The sequence below is a fragment of the Mytilus trossulus genome, chromosome 1 (genome assembly GCF_036588685.1).
Source record: "Mytilus trossulus isolate FHL-02 chromosome 1, PNRI_Mtr1.1.1.hap1, whole genome shotgun sequence".
In the NCBI taxonomy this organism is placed as follows: domain Eukaryota; kingdom Metazoa; phylum Mollusca; class Bivalvia; order Mytilida; family Mytilidae; genus Mytilus; species Mytilus trossulus.
In genome coordinates, this window is record NC_086373.1 from 43,738,874 (window position 1) to 43,755,577 (window position 16,704).

Genomic DNA, 16,704 nt, shown 5'->3' on the forward strand with positions numbered 1-16,704 from the left:
GGGGATTTTTAACACTTCGGACAATAACTCAAAAAGGCTTTCACCAATGTCTATGAAACTTTGGTGAATTGTTTATATCTATTGATGTAAGCTCCCTTTCAATTTTTATAAATTTAAGATTTTACATTGCCGTGTTATGAATTTTTATGCAACTTTGATAAATTGTTTATATCTATTGACCTTAATAAAGTTTGACGCATCTATCCCATTGAACTAAAGTGGAACGCATCTATCCCATCGAACTAGAGATAAAGGATACTACAGATACAGTGAAGTCGGCTTCATATCTTGACTTACATCTAGAAATTGACAATGAGGGTCGGCTGAAAACAAAACTTTACGACAAAAGAGATGATTTCAGCTTTCCAATTGTGAACTTTCCTACTTTCCAATTGTGAACTGACATGAATTGTCATTGATATGGTTATATTTATAAATTTACTGTTAACAAATTTTTGAATTTTTTGAAATACTAAGGCTTTTCTACCTCAGGCATAGATTACCTTAGCTTTATTTGGCAACACTTTTAGGAATTTTGGTTCTCAATGCTCTTCAACTTCGTACTTTATTTGGCCTTTTAACCTTTTTGAATTCGAGCGTCACTGATGAGTCTTTTGTTAACGAAATGCGTCTGGCGTATATACTAAATGTAGTCCTCGTATGATGAGTTTATTTCCATTTCTAAGTAGCAACATTCCAGCAGCACCTGCATACGGGGTATATATCTCTATATTGATACGATATTCCCGTGCTTGCATTTCCTATCATGATTTTCTTGATAGAGGGTTGCTGCTCACAAGAAAGCTATTAAACCAAGAGTTTCAAATGGTGAAGTTGAAATCATCCCTTCGTAAATTTTACGGACGCCATCACGAGTTGGTTGATCGTTATGAAATAACCGTTTCACAAATGATGTTCCTTAAGTTGTAACTACAATCCCCTTCCCTTTCATGAATGTGACCTACCGAATAAGACTTTTTACCGGATTTGATATCACATAAGCAACACGACGGGTGCCACATGTGGAGCAGGATCTGCTTACCCTTCCGGAGCACCTTAGATCACCCATAGTTTTTGGTGGGGTTCGTGTTGTTTATTTTTTAGTTTTCTTTGTTGTGTCATGTGTACTATTGTTTGTCTGTTTGTCTTTTTCATTTTTAGCCATGGCGTTGTCAGTTTGTCACCATCTTACGGTGTTTATATATCTCAACTTGTACGATTCGCTCGTGTATGTAACAATGTTTTAGATTTTAACGAGAGAAATTTATGTATTACTGAAAAATTATAACACCAGGGTTTTCGATATCACAAACTAGTCAAAAAATTTACTAAATTTTATCATCGGTATAAAGACATCATTCGTAAATATAGCTCAACATGCAAACTTCTTATACGTTCAGGTATTTCACATCCAATTTTTTATGGAAATACTCTTTATAAAGCACAAAGGTGTCGGTATTTACCTCAGAAACTTACAAAACCTTTGAATAGACTGATTAAGAAGGGATATAATTACGATACTGTTGTCAAGTCATTAAAGATTGCATATTTTGGCGTTAATATTGAGTCTCTGATAAGGTCTTTGCATCGGAACTAAACACATTTATTCTAAAAACAGTTGTTGGCATGACACGGGTTATGTTCTACTCATATATGTTATGATGGTATGATACTAAACCCCTAACGGGAAGGATTGTGCCTGATGTTCATATGCTGAAATCTTAATCTTTCAGTCAGTTTAATTGAAGTCTGGAGCTGGCATGTCAGTTAACTGCTAGTAGTCTGTTGTTATTTATGTATTATTGTCATTTTGTTTATTTTCTTTGGTTACATCTTCTGACATCAGACTCGGACTTCTCTTGAACTGAATTTTAATGTGCGTATTGTTATGCGTTTACTTTTCTACATTGGTAAGAGGTATCGGGGGAGGGTTGAGATTTCACAAACATGTTTTTATCCCCACCGTATTTTTGCGCTTGTCCCATGTCAGGAGCCTCTGGCCTTTGTTAGTCTTGTATTATTTTAATTTTAGTTTCTTGTTTACAATTTGGAAATTAGTTATGGCGTTCATTATCACTGAACTAGTATATATTTGTTAAGGGCCCAGCTGAAGGACGCCTCCAGGTGCGTGAATTTCTCGCTACATTGAAGACCTGTTGGTGACCTTCTGTGTTGTTTTTTTTTATTTGGTCGGGTTGTTGTCTCTTTGACACATTCCCCATTTCCATTCTCAATTTTATTGTTTTAGATTTATGAGTTTGACTGTCCCTTTGGCATCTTTCGTCCCTCTTTTTGACACAGATACCAGAGTAGACTCTTACTGTGTTGAAGTTTCAGCAATGACAAACAAGACCACTAGAACAGCAAGATTTCCTCTTCTAACCAGAGTTACTAGAGCAATGTGTTGTGTACCAAACTCCAATGCAGATTGTGAGAGTTTCAGTATGTCCAGGTTGATACACATTGAACACAGGACATCACTGGACAACTCAACACTCTGTGCCTACTAATATCATAAACTACACAAAGACTTTTTGAAGTTTCGATGAAAGCATGTGTTGCATACAAAAAAGGCTGGAATAAGTGTTTAATGACAATATTTTGTAGTGCTGACCATTTTAATCTTCAACAGCGCTCTTGGCCACCCATTTCCTTCCTGTCCTGACATCAACATTTGCTTCTTCCACCTTGTCATCTTTACTGTCTCTCAACATCATGACTTGTCTGGTTTTGGTGACTTTAAACTCCTCTGTAATAAAACACAGTGGTAGGTGAAGTTTTGAGCTGGTGCTGTACACACCAATGTTGCTAAAACTTTTTGGAACACCAAGCCATTTGCGTAAGTGTCTGTTGAACATCCTTTCTAAACTTTCGACTTTGGTTAGAGGTACTTCGTACACCAACATAGGCCATGTTATCAATGTAATAATCCATGCTGATAGCACCACGCCTTGTTCTTCCCAGGTAAAACAGACTTGTTAATAGTGTTCATCCACTTTCCAGCCTGTGATACCATCTCATCTACACTTTCTCTGTCGTTCAAGGAGTCTCTAAACAACTTGCCCAAGTTTTTGACAGGTTTCTCCATGATTGTTGGAATGATATCTTCTCCAATTCTGATTTTTCTATTCTGCACCTTTCCTTTCTTTAATATAAGACTCCTCGACTTTGAAGGATTGAACTTCATTCGTGCCCAGTCTATTAAGTTCGCCTTGTAACATCCACTTGCCTTCAAGGACTGACTTTGCTGTTATGGTCATGTCATCCATAAATGCTCTTGTTGGTGGCTGACTGACCTCTGCTGATTTTACTAGTAGATTCATTGCTGCTGAGAAGAGAACTACTGACATATGGTACATCCTGTAACGATTCCAACTTCTAGCCTTTGCCTCGCTGTTATGTAGTCTGCAACTGTAAACTTCATTATAAAGTTGTTAAAATAGTGCTGAAGCATTTCTCAAATCTTTCCAGGTATGTGATATTTCCAGAGGGTTAACTCTACTAGCTTGTGTGGTATACTTCCGTAAGCGTTTGCTAGGTCTAACCACAGGACAGTAAAATCGCCTTTGTTCTCTTTGACTTCCTGGATAATCTTTGTTAAAACGCTTGTATGTTCAAGGCACCCTGGTACTCCTGGCATTCCACATTTCTGGACTGAGGTGTCAATATAGTTGTTCTCAAGCATATATGTTGTTACCCGCTTCGCTAAGATTGCAAGACAAACCTTTTCCTCCACGTTGAGAAGTGATATGGTCCTAAACTATTTCAGCTCTTTATATATAGAGTCTTCCTCATTGGGAATAAAACAACCACCTGATTTCAACCACTCATCTGGTAACCGATATCTTCTCCATATTACCTTGATAAGTCTCCATAGTTGTTTTGCGAGGTTTGGACAGTTCTTATAAACTCTGTATGGAAAACCGTTTGGTCCAGGTGCTGATGCTGCTCTCGCTCTTTTCAAAGTTGACATCACTTCATGAAGTTTGGGTTTTGACATTATCTCTATTGTTGTTTCTTTTGGACTTATTAATCTATGTTGGTCTCCAAGATCTTTATTTCTATCTGGATCACTGTGAGTCTCTCTCAAATATTGTTCAAACTCCTCTTTTGGGCAATCTAACTGGCCTGAACTTTCAACTCCTAGAAGTTTCTTTACAAAGCCAAATGGATTAGCTGTAAATTGTGATCTCTTTCTTGCTCTTTCCCTTCGGTTCTTTCTAAGGTTCTCTGCTCTCCTCAGCGTTTGAATTCTCTCCCTGTTGATATCTCGAGTTATTAGTATACGCATAAAAAGTGGTTGGACTGAACTGAAGGACTGCAACGTCACATTAATTTTAACCAATGAAATGTGCTGTTGCAATAATGTACTCTTCAAAAAAGAAAATACAAAAGAACTAAGGTTAATAAATAGAACAACTATATAGATACGAAGTTACTATACACATCTATTCATTAGTATTTATGAACAGGTAGGTTCTGTAGATAGATATATAAATATGCACGAATATGCATCTACTACAATGACAAAAAGGGAGGATTGTCTTTGTAAATATGTTTCTGGCACATATCCATTAATTAATCCCGAATGGCAGTGCACAAGGACTTCACTTCACTCTCCCAGCTCATAATTTAGCTGTTCTTTTGATATCGGCGGAATTTTCGCCCATTCACGTTCCAGTGGAGGATCAAGGGGAGAGGAGGGTTCCAGGGGTTGGAAACCCCCTTTTTGAAACGATCTATGCATTTGAATGGGGACATATAGTTGGGCCCCCCCTCACCTTTTGTCATGGGTTGGAAACCCCCCTTTTTTCCCCTGCATTCGCCCCTTTCATGTTTGCATCCAGTGCGGATCCAGGATGGGGGTTCTGAGGTTGGACTTCCCCTTTTTTGGGACAATTAATGCATTTGAATCGGGACATGTAGTTGGAACCCCCCTTTTTAAATGGCTTGATCTGCCCCTTGCATCCTACATTCAAACCCAAAGTCTGTTCACGCCCAAATTTTATTTTAATTATCCTATACTATGAAATACAAATTGCACATTGTAATGTCATATTTTATTTGTTTTGTAATAAAAATGATCGGCTCAAAATTTTATTGGTTCTGTTTTCTGGAAAGTGTATTGTTATAAATCTTTTTTTTACCGACACATGCAGTAAAATGTAGTAAGATCATTATTATTATTATTATCTATTGAATTCATTTTACGCACACATGAACCACTTTTGATATGTGTTAAATTGCTAGTTGATCCCAAATTTTATAAATAACGTTTAAAAATATCCGGTTACAGCAAGAGTCAAAACCTAGTTATCTATGGCACGCCGTTTTTATATTTATTCAAATTTGAAGATATTTTATTTATTTAACAAGATATCTTATTAAGTATTAAGATATGTTTAATTTTTATAAGATATCTTATTTAATTTGAAAGTAAATAAGATATCTCTATTAGCAAATGATTAGTTTATAAGATATCTATATAAGTTAATAAGATATCTCTATTAATTAATAAGATATCTTATAAAGTATATAAGATATCTTACTTCTTTATAAAGATATCTTTTAAATACATACTTTATAAGATATCTTATTAATTAATAGAGATATCTTATAAACTAAAAGAGATATCTTATCAACTTATGGAGATATCTTATATATTAAATAAGATATCCCTATAAGTTAATAAGATATCTCTAAAAGTTTATAAGATATCTCTATTAGTTTATAAGATATCTCTATAAGTTAATAAGAGATCTCTAAAAGTTTATAAGATATCTCTATTAGTTTATAAGATATCTCTATAAGTAAATAAGATATCTCTATTAATTAATAAGATATCTTATAAAATATATAAGATAAAGATATCTTACTTCTTTATAAAGATATCTTTTAAATACATACTTTATAAGATATCTTACATGTATTAATTAATAGAGATATCTTATAAACTGATAGATATATCTTATTAATTAATAGAGATATCTTATGAACTAATAGATATATCTTATTAACTTATGGAGATATCTTATAAAGTAGATAAGATATCACTATTGTTAACTATATAAAAGATATCTTATATAGTTAATAAGATATCTTATAAATTAATAAAGATATCTTATATTTCAAATAAGATATCTTATATATTTAATAAGATATCTTTATAAACATTTTAATAAGATATCTTTATAAACATTTTAATAAGATATCTTTATAAACATTTTAATAAGATATCTTTATAAACATTTTAATAAGATATCTTTATTAACATTTTAATAAGATATCTTATTTAATAAATCAAATATCTCAATTAATATATAAGATATCTCATTTTGTTATTAAGATATCTCAATTAGTTTATAAGATAACTTATTTAACTGAATAAGATATCTCGAAATTGAATAAATATAATAACGGCGTGCCATAGTTATCATTGAAAAAACTCCAAATTATCTTCCCTTTAACAAAAATGCCTTTTTTTGGCATTAAAAATGAAATATTTTTTTTAGAATTAATAATTCTATTTAATTTTTAATAAACATGTATTCAGTAGAAAAGTATACATTAAATTGACCAATATCTAAAGGAGAAAGAGGAGTCTAATGATGAGGCAGTTGAGCCTCAAGTGGCAGATCCAGAACTTATCCTAAAGGGGGGGGGGGGGGGCTCTGACTGACCTAAGGGGGCCCTCTCCAGTCATGCTTCAGTGATTCCCTAAATATTCAACCACATTTTCCCCACAAAAGGGGGACCCAGTCCCCACCTGCCCCCCACCTACCCCCCCCCCTCCCCCCCCCCCCGGCCCCTGGATCCGCCTAAGGCCTCCAAAGAAGGTATTGTTTTAAAGTAGAAAAGGCAGTTCTAAATCACTAATTTTAATCTTATTTTACTTGTTGCAGTCCCATTATAAATAACATGGAACTTTGTACCCCAGTTACCTGCCAATTTTTGTTTTGTATACAAACATTTTAAACCTCATCTGGTCAATGAAAAACCATTCAGAAAATATCTTGATTTCTTTTGCTCAAGTAATTATAGTTTTATTTTTTTATGGTGTTTAAAGAACAATATTTTAATCATATAATAATATATATATTGCAGAAAGTCAGAAAAGATGCTCTAATCAAGAGAAGAAAATGTCAATGTTATAGTGAAAAGGGTAAGCTATTCTTTTTTTTATTTAATATCACAAGAAAAATTTTGCCTGCTGCATATAATAGCTGAAAAGCTGATACAAATACAATCTTTCAATTAGTTTAATTGAAGTCTGAAGCTTGATTATCAGTTACTGAATAAATCAAAAGCTCAAACATATTAAACAAATGAATAACCATACCACTGAACCATATGCCTATTATTTTCTTAAATTTTTTTACTGTATGAGTTATAGTTTTCGTATAATTTATTTATAGGCTAGGACTTGGATGAGTCTGTTCAGAGAAGAAGAACAGCCAAGTTTTATATGTATGTACTTAAAGGGCAACCAAATAAGATTTAAAGGTTAGTTTTTAACTTGTGTACTTATCAAAAATATTATATAATTTCTTATTATTTAACATAAAAGGATAGTATATAAAAAAAAACACTTAAAATTGTTTGAATAATGATTTGTTTACAAATAGACCATCTAAGAATTGAAAAAAATATGTTATATGTCAAACTGCATTTAAGTTCTACTGCTTTTGCAATTTTTAATGGAGTCAATTACGAATCTCATTATTTTGATATCTTAAATTTTGAGTATAGCAATAAGAGTATATACGCCCTCAGGTATGATCATAAATGATAGTTTTTTATTCATACTATATTCTCTCTATTAATTTAAATGAGCATTTGGTATTGATTATTACTCAATAATCATTTCATTTCTTTTTCAGTATCCAGTAAAGGTCTTACAAAGATAGATGATATTTCACTGTTATAAAGTAAAGGGACAAAAGCTCAGAGCAGCTATATTATAATGTACCATCAGTGCTCTTTCAACAGCTGCATATCAATAAACAGATAAACATATGAACAATTTATTCATGATAAGGGATATGCCCTTGAAATAACATTTTATAATATTTTGTGATAACTTATTGAAAATGTGAGACTCGATTTGTCAGAATTTTGATATAAATCAAGAGTTTAAAATGATCTTGGTCTTGAACATTAAAAAAAAAATTGATTTGAAAAAAGTTGAAATGTTAAGCAAAGAACAATAACAATTTGCTAAGGAGAGAAAATTATGGATAAAATAAGAGATATACAACAATGCAATAATTTCCAAAACTGATGGAGAACTGCAAATTGAGTTATAGTCCTTTATGCAACATTTTTAGCTGTATTAATTTGCTTCCAATCATGTATTGCTGTTATGAAATATTTCTGAAGTAAAACTAGTGAAAATGTTATCAAATATATAAACTCTGTATTATGAATGAGATTTTCAGTAAAACTGAATAGATTTTAAATTTAGGAAGCTTGTAAAACAATGGAAGATTTTGTTAAAAAATATTTGAAATCATGAATTATAGATATGTTAACAAAGTAACAATCCTTTTTCATCTTTCAAATTTCGAAAACAAGTTTCCAATTCATTGTTTCAATTTCCTAATGGCTAGTCTGATTGTTTCTTTATAATTTGGTATAGATTCAAAATTTAGAAGTAGAGCTGTTTTCGAGGTGTTTCTGACCATTACCAAAATAGATATATTCCCTTTGTCTATTTCTTGATTTTTTATGATGTGTATATATTGTGTCTGACAATTTTGCATATGTGAAGAATGACATTTATAATGTATTCATATTTTGACCAAAAAAAACACATTCAGAAATTATTTAGTACAATTTTGTAACATTTGTGAATTGTGAAAATTATTAAAAGAACTTAAAAATCAATCTGTCTCAACATTTCTGTACAAACATCACCAGTCCTTAATATAGTACCTAGAACATCTACTTTCCTTGGTCAGTGATATGTAAAGATAAGATAGACTGTTGTTAAGTTAAAGGACCTAGAACATCTACAGTCCATGATCACATAATATATGGTATGGACTGAAGGACATTAATATGTAAAAATAGGATAGACTGTTGTTAAGTTAAAGGACCTAGAACATCTACAGTCCATGATCACATAATATATGATATGGACTGAAGGACATTAATATGTAAAAATAGGATAGACTGTTGTTAAGTTAAAGGACCTAGAACATCTACAGTCCATGATCACATAATATATGGTATGGACTGAAGGACATTAATATGTAAAAATAGGATAGACTGTTGTTAAGTTAAAGGACCTAGAACATCTACAGTCCATGATCACATAATATATGATATGGACTGAGGGACATTAATATGTAAAAATAGAATAGACTGTTAAGATTTAGGACCTAAAACATCTACAGTCCATGGTCACATAATATATGATATGGACTGAGGGACATTAATATGTAAAAATAGGATAGACTGTTGTTAAGATTAAGGACCAAGAACATCTACAGTCCATGATCACATAATATATGGTATGGACTGAGGGACATTAATATGTTAAAATAAGATAAACTATTGTTAAGTTTTAGGACCAAAAACATCAACAGTCCATGATCACATAATATATGATATGGACTGAGGGACATTGATATGTAAAAATAGAATAGACTGTTAAGATTTAGGACCTAAAATATCTACAGTCTCTGATCACATAATATATGATATGGACTGAGGGACATAAATATGTAAAAATATGATAGACTGTGGTTAAGTTTTAGGACCAAGAACATCTACAGTCCATGATCACATAATACATGTATATGATATGGACTGAAGGACATTAATATGTAGAAATAAGATAGACTGTTGTTAAGTTAAAGGACCTAGAACATCTACAGTCCATGATCACATAATATATGGTATGGACTGAAGGACATTAATATGTAGAAATAAGATAGACTGTTGTTAAGTTAAAGGACCTAGAACATCTACAGTCCATGGTCACATAATATATGATATGGACTGAGGGAAATTGATATGTAAAAATAGGATAGACTGTTGTTCAGTTTTAGGACCAAGAACATCTACAGTCCATGATCACATAATATATGGTATGGACTGAGGGACATAAATATGTAGAAATAAGATAGACTGTTGTTAAGTTAAAGGACCTAGAACATCTACAGTCCATGATCACATAATATATGATATGGACTGAGGGACATTAATATGTAGAAATAGGATAGACTGTTGTTAAGTTAAAGGACCTAGAACATCTACAGTCCATGGTCACATAATTTATAATATGGACTGAGGCACATTAATATGTAAAAATAGGATAGACTGTTGTTAAGATTTAGGACCAGGAACATCTACAGTCCATGATCACATAATATATGGTATGGACTGAGGGACATTAATATGTAAAAATAAGATAAACTATTGTTAAGTTTTAGGACCAAAAACATCAACAGTCCATGATCACAAAATATATGATATGGACTGAGGGACATTGATATGTTAAAATAGAATAGACTGTTAAGATTTAGGACCTAAAACATCTACAGTCTCTGATCACATAATATATGATATGGACTGAGGGACATTCATATGTAAAAATAGGATAGACTATTGTTAAGATTTAGGACCAAGAACATCTACAGTCCATGATCACATAATATATGATATGGACTGAGGGAAATTGATATGTAAAAATAAGATAGACTGTTGTTAAGTTAAAGGACCTAGAACATCTACAGTCCATGATCACATAATATATGGTATGGACTGAGGGACATTAATATGTAGAAATAAGATAGACTGTTGTTCAGTTTTAGGACCAAGAACATCTACAGTCCATGGTCACATAATATATGATATGGACTGAGGCACATTAATATGTAAAAATAGGATAGACTTGTTAAGATTTAGGACCAAGAACATCTACAGTCCATGATCACATAATATATGATATGGACTGAGGGACATTAATATGTAAAAATAAGATAGACTGTTGTTCAGTTTTAGGACCAGGAACATCTACAGTCCATGATCACATAATATATGGTATGGACTGAGGGACATTAATATGTAAAAATAAGATAAACTATTGTTAAGTTTTAGGACCAAAAACATCAACAGTCCATGATCACAAAATATATGATATGGACTGAGGGACATTGATATGTTAAAATAGAATAGACTGTTAAGATTTAGGACCTAAAACATCTACAGTCTCTGATCACATAATATATGATATGGACTGAGGGACATTAATATGTAAAAATAGGATAGACTGTTGTTAAGATTTAGGACCAAGAACATCTACAGTCCATGATCACATAATATATGATATGGACTGAGGGACATTGATATGTAAAAATAGGATAGACTGTTGTTAAGTTAAAGGACCTAGAACATCTACAGTCCATGATCACATAATATATGGTATGGACTGAGGGACATTAATATGTAAAAATAAGATAGACTGTTGTTAAGTTAAAGGACCTAGAACATCTACAGTCCATGATCACATAATATATGGTATGGACTGAGGGACATTAATATGTAGAAATAAGATAGACTGTTGTTAAGTTAAAGGACCTAGAACATCTACAGTCCATGATCACATAATATATGGTATGGACTGAGGGACATTAATATGTAGAAATAAGATAGACTGTTGTTAAGTTAAAGGACCTAGAACATCTACAGTCCATGGTCACATAATATATGATATGGACTGAAGGACATTAATATGTAGAAATAGGATAGACTGTTGTTAAGTTTAAGGACAAAACATCTACAGTCCATGCTCACATAATACAAGATATGGACTGAGGGACATTAATATGTAAAAATAAGATAGACTGTTGTTAAGTTAAAGGACCTAGAACATCTACAGTCCGTGATCACATAATATATGCTATGGACTGAAGGACATTAATCTGCATTTCCATTGTCAAAATAGCGGGACGTTTTATTTGTCTAAGTTGCTCGTCTCTCAACCCACAAGAATTACAAGATACTTCACAAGAACCTATTAACGAACATCTAAAGATTGAGTTTGCTGCACTTAATTTGGTCCCATGAACAGAGGCTGGAATGAACTTTTGTCTTGGAAAAGATGTTCAGTTAAGCTTCTGCAGTTCAACCAGGGTCTTTCGTTAAGAATTTGGCCTTTCATCAACCAGTATCATATGAAGTGACATTCATAATACCACGATTTAGATATTTTTCAAGTCTTGTGGACAACTGTTACAGTAACGAATAAACGAATAACCTATGGTAGAAAGGAATTTTTATAAAAAAAAATATATATAGTTGTACAGTTCATGTTTTGAACAATAAATGCCCTAATAAACTTGGAAAAATTGTTGAGGTAGGAGTACAAAGATAAGACACCTTAAGCGTGAAACTATTCTTGAAAATAAAGACCGTAACTACCATGAAGACAAGGGCCCAGGCAACTACCTCACTAAAATTTCAACATTGGCCTTCTTTCGTGTATTTTTTTACAGTAAAATACGAATTATAGTTTTTTGTTGTTCTGTCTCAAATTTAATTTCTATATCTTGTCATCAATATAACTCGGCATCTAAACGGTCGATGTTTCTCGAACAAACACAATAAAGGTAATCATCATGATTCTCTGGTTAAAGCAGGCTCTTGGAGGTAAGGCCAAAAGCAATACTGAAGGTGAGGAAGTCATTTTCTCTATATTGAAATAACCAATGTTGTAAGTGATCACAAAAGGGTAAATAGTTTTTGTATTGTATATAACTTCATTGGAACTAATCCAAAAACTATAAACAGAATGACAAATCAAGTACTGTCGAGCTTAATGGTAATGCGTTCGGATTCAAATAACGTTATAATATGATTTTAGAACAGCAACCATTTGCCAATAAAGAAATAAAATCACCTACATCCACATATCTACAGAAAGGACCGAACGTGTTTTTTTTATTTCAAAAGATAATTCTATAAATTTTTGCACCATACATTTATTTTATTGAACTCGCAAATCTTACTGACTTTTGCGTAAAAAATTGCATGTCCGGCGTAACATTTCAGATTAAATCAAATGCATTTCTTTATGTTCCGTTGTTATTTAGCACATACAATCTGCGAAATTTAGTGTATCAGTTTCCTACTAGATTTAGATTATAACATCATACCCGTATGTTGTATTGGCTGAAATGTGAAGCAAGCCTACAACGAAATATTCAGCAGAGGAACCTGTTAATGAGTTTTAAGGAAAGTTTATCAGAACTTCAGTTTTATTATTATCCATATAAAATAATCAAATCATATTAAAACTATACTCAATAGAAAGTGCAGAAAAAGAAAAAAAAATTCAAAGTTTCAAATATATAAAAAAACTTTTTCTTGAAGCAGAATTTAAAAAAAACCGAATGTCTAGCCACTATGTCCAAACCGGCGTTATTTTTGTCCAGTCCTTAGGTGAAACATGTTGTATTAATACTAAATGTGCATTTAGAAACTGATTAGAATCCGAGTTACAATCGGTAATTATCTTTCTATAAAAGAATACTTGATTAAGGTTGAAACTTCGATATAAGTGAATGAAATGTGCTGTCAGAGTGAACATGAACTGAATAGTCATGAAACATTTGCCACTGGACATGAGACAAAAATTAACTACCAATCATGTATTCACAAAGCAACAAACTTTCTGTAATTATCGGTTGTCTTTTAAACAAACCAAATAAACATGCGACATGAAAATAAATCTATCAACACACTCCATTTCTCTAGACATGGACACTGTTACAGTAATGTACTTGTTTTCATTATTTCTTTTTACCAGTACATTTTTGGCTGATTCTTTACGGAGAACACACCAAACTATACAAAATTCTGTTTGGTTCACCCCTATTTTAAGTGTTTAATGTATTTGCTTTAAATAATTCACTCTTCAATAAATACAAAAATTGTTGCATGAAGACACACAAAACTCAAATGTTCTTCCCAAACAAATTATGTAGGTACCACACCGAATCAACTTAAAATCTTACATACAAACTTTTATTCAGTAAAACCTAATTGGAGCCTTAGGTTTATTATTTCCCTCCTTCGGGAGAAACACATAGTAGCGTATCGCCATGTTAGTTATTCGACAAAACTTAAAAAAGTGCATTTAGTTTTACAAAATGTTCGTTACTCGGCACCTCAGTCAGATTTTCTGAATTTGGTTTGAGTAAATATATGCCATTATTTCCACTAATACCAACCAACCTTGATATTCCTAAGTTGCATTACCTGTTCTCAATCATTCAATGGACAAGGCCAATGAGTTTTGATATCTATTTAAAATTAAAGTGGGAATAGAATTATGGTCACTTTTGCCTTTACAATTGGCAGTAAACCCTAGGTGCATGGGACGTCCGTTTGTTTGGTCGAGGTATATAATTTTCCACAAATGTCAGTGTGTGACGTTTTATTCGATGCCTCGTGTAGAGAGAGTATCAGGCTCTCTGCAGGTTATGAAATATTGCAACAAATCAATGAGGGGTGGTCGGTAGCCTTTTGCAAGGCAAATGTTTGTCCCTATTCAATATACGTTTATCATCCAGCAGCACTTCAAGTTTCATTGACCTTTTTCACCCCGGATGGTATCTATTATAGTACCTGACCGTTTTATTTATTGTTAAATTGTTTACACATGTTATATTTGTCACTGGACATTAAGCAAATTATAATATTTTAAGTACTTCATGAATTATGTTATTCTAACTATGAAGACTCACAGGAGGATAAGTTTTAACTAATGATATTATTCTCTTGAAATAAAGATAATGTATTTCTTTGTTCATTTTTCCTAATTTGCTTTGTCTATTATATGCCTTTTTCAGCTCATCTGGCCCACCACTTGGCGTCCTTCGACCTGCGTCGTCCGTTATCTTTTATAAAAACCTTCTCCTCTGAACCTACTGGGCCTAATTCCAAATTCAACCAAATTTGGCCACAATCATCATTTAGGTATCAGCTAGTTTAAAACATGTGTCCGATGAACCGGTCAATCAACCAAGGCGGTGGCTGGCATGGTTAAAAATAGAACATAGGGGTAAAATGTAGATTCTGGAATATATCTCTAAATCCAAAGGATTTAGAGCAAATCTGAAATGGGTTTAAATTGTTTACTAGACCAAGATCTATCTGCCCTGAAATTTTCAAACAAATCGTACAACCCGATGATGGGTTGCTGCAACTGAAATTTTAAGGAAATTTTGCAGTTTTAGGTTATGATCATAAATATAATAAAAAAATAGAGCTAAACTGTACGATCTACAAAGTCAAACATGACCAAAATTTTCAATTGACCACTTGATTTTTCTTCTCCTTTGAAACTACTAAGGAAAATTTAACCAAACTTTGCCACAATCAGCATTATGGTATCTAGTTTTAGAAATGTGTTTGGTGACCCTGCCATCCAACCCATATGGCAGACATGGCTAAAAATATAACAAAGAGGAGAAATGCCGTTTATGACTTTAATGTCTGAAACTAAAGCAAAAAATTAACGGTTGCATTATTTCATGCATCAATTAATCAAATACAAATATCAGGAAAGCTACACAGGCTCTTTGTAGCCTCTAGTTGTGTTTCCTTGTTACATGTTTGTTGTTATAGAGATTATAACACACTTTTGACTATTGTACCCCTATTTTTGACATTTTTAACTATCATGTTTGTTTTAAAATGTTCACATATTGTTGTTAATATAGTGAAATTTTATACGGCTGTCACCCAAGGGAGAGGTTCAGAGAATATGTACATTATGTAATGAGGGAATAGGGATGAGTTACAGTACATATATTGTTCATCTGTAAAAATACTGATGCAACTGCTCTTAAATCAACGTTTATACCAAATTATTAGGTTATGAATCCAAGCAAGAATATATTTACTGGCTTGCTGTCTATATGCAACGTACAAGTTCAAAGGAAATTATGAAATATTTAAACTTATTATACCAATTGTCCTTTGTGATATACTATGTATTTATGTTTCGTCTGTCCTGTCTCGCTATGTATTATCTCATGTTTGTATATATTGTCCTCTTGTACATCTGTATGAGTCTGAGGTTATGAATAAAATCTTCAAAAATCTTGAATCTTGAAACTATATCTATAAAACCAGATTTAAACTACCGTTTTAGAAGGAAATGATTTTTTCCAAGTCAGGAATAACATGGAAGTTGTTATCCGTTCATTTGATGAGTTTGGGCTTTTAATTTTTCCATTTGACTAAAGACTTTCCATTTTCTTCGGGGTATGGTATTTTCTTATTTTACTTTCTATATTGTTCAATTATATCCGTGTCGGACTAATGGGGTGTCAGAATAATGGGGTTTCGGACTAATGGGTGTCGGAATAACGGGCTGCCCCGATCAAGGGCCAGCCCCGTTATTCCGACACCCCATTTTGGATCAATCTGTTCTATGATCGGGTTGTTTTCTCTTTGACACATTCCCCATTTTCATTCTCAATTTCTTACGGATAGATTTAACTGTTTCAGTATATCTCTGACAGTCAAAGACATATATAATGTGTATCTAGGACTGCTGAGTTTGTCTCCCCTTGATGTACAACACTGTCTACGGAAAGATTGAACTGTTTCAGTATATATGTCTGACAGTCAAAGACATATATAATGTGTATCTAGGACTGCTGAGTTTGTCTCCCCTTGATGTAC

The 16,704-nt window shown here is 32.6% G+C and overlaps 1 long non-coding RNA gene across 1 annotated transcript; it reads left to right on the top strand.

The window, feature by feature from the left end:
* The first annotated feature begins 4,382 nt into the window (after window positions 1–4,382).
* LOC134708215 (uncharacterized) lies at window positions 4,383–8,886 on the top strand. The gene is made up of 4 exons (XR_010105817.1): window positions 4,383–4,472; window positions 7,105–7,162; window positions 7,416–7,503; window positions 7,881–8,886. It is a non-coding gene; the product is annotated as an uncharacterized LOC134708215 (long non-coding RNA).
* The last annotated feature ends 7,818 nt before the right edge of the window (window positions 8,887–16,704 follow it).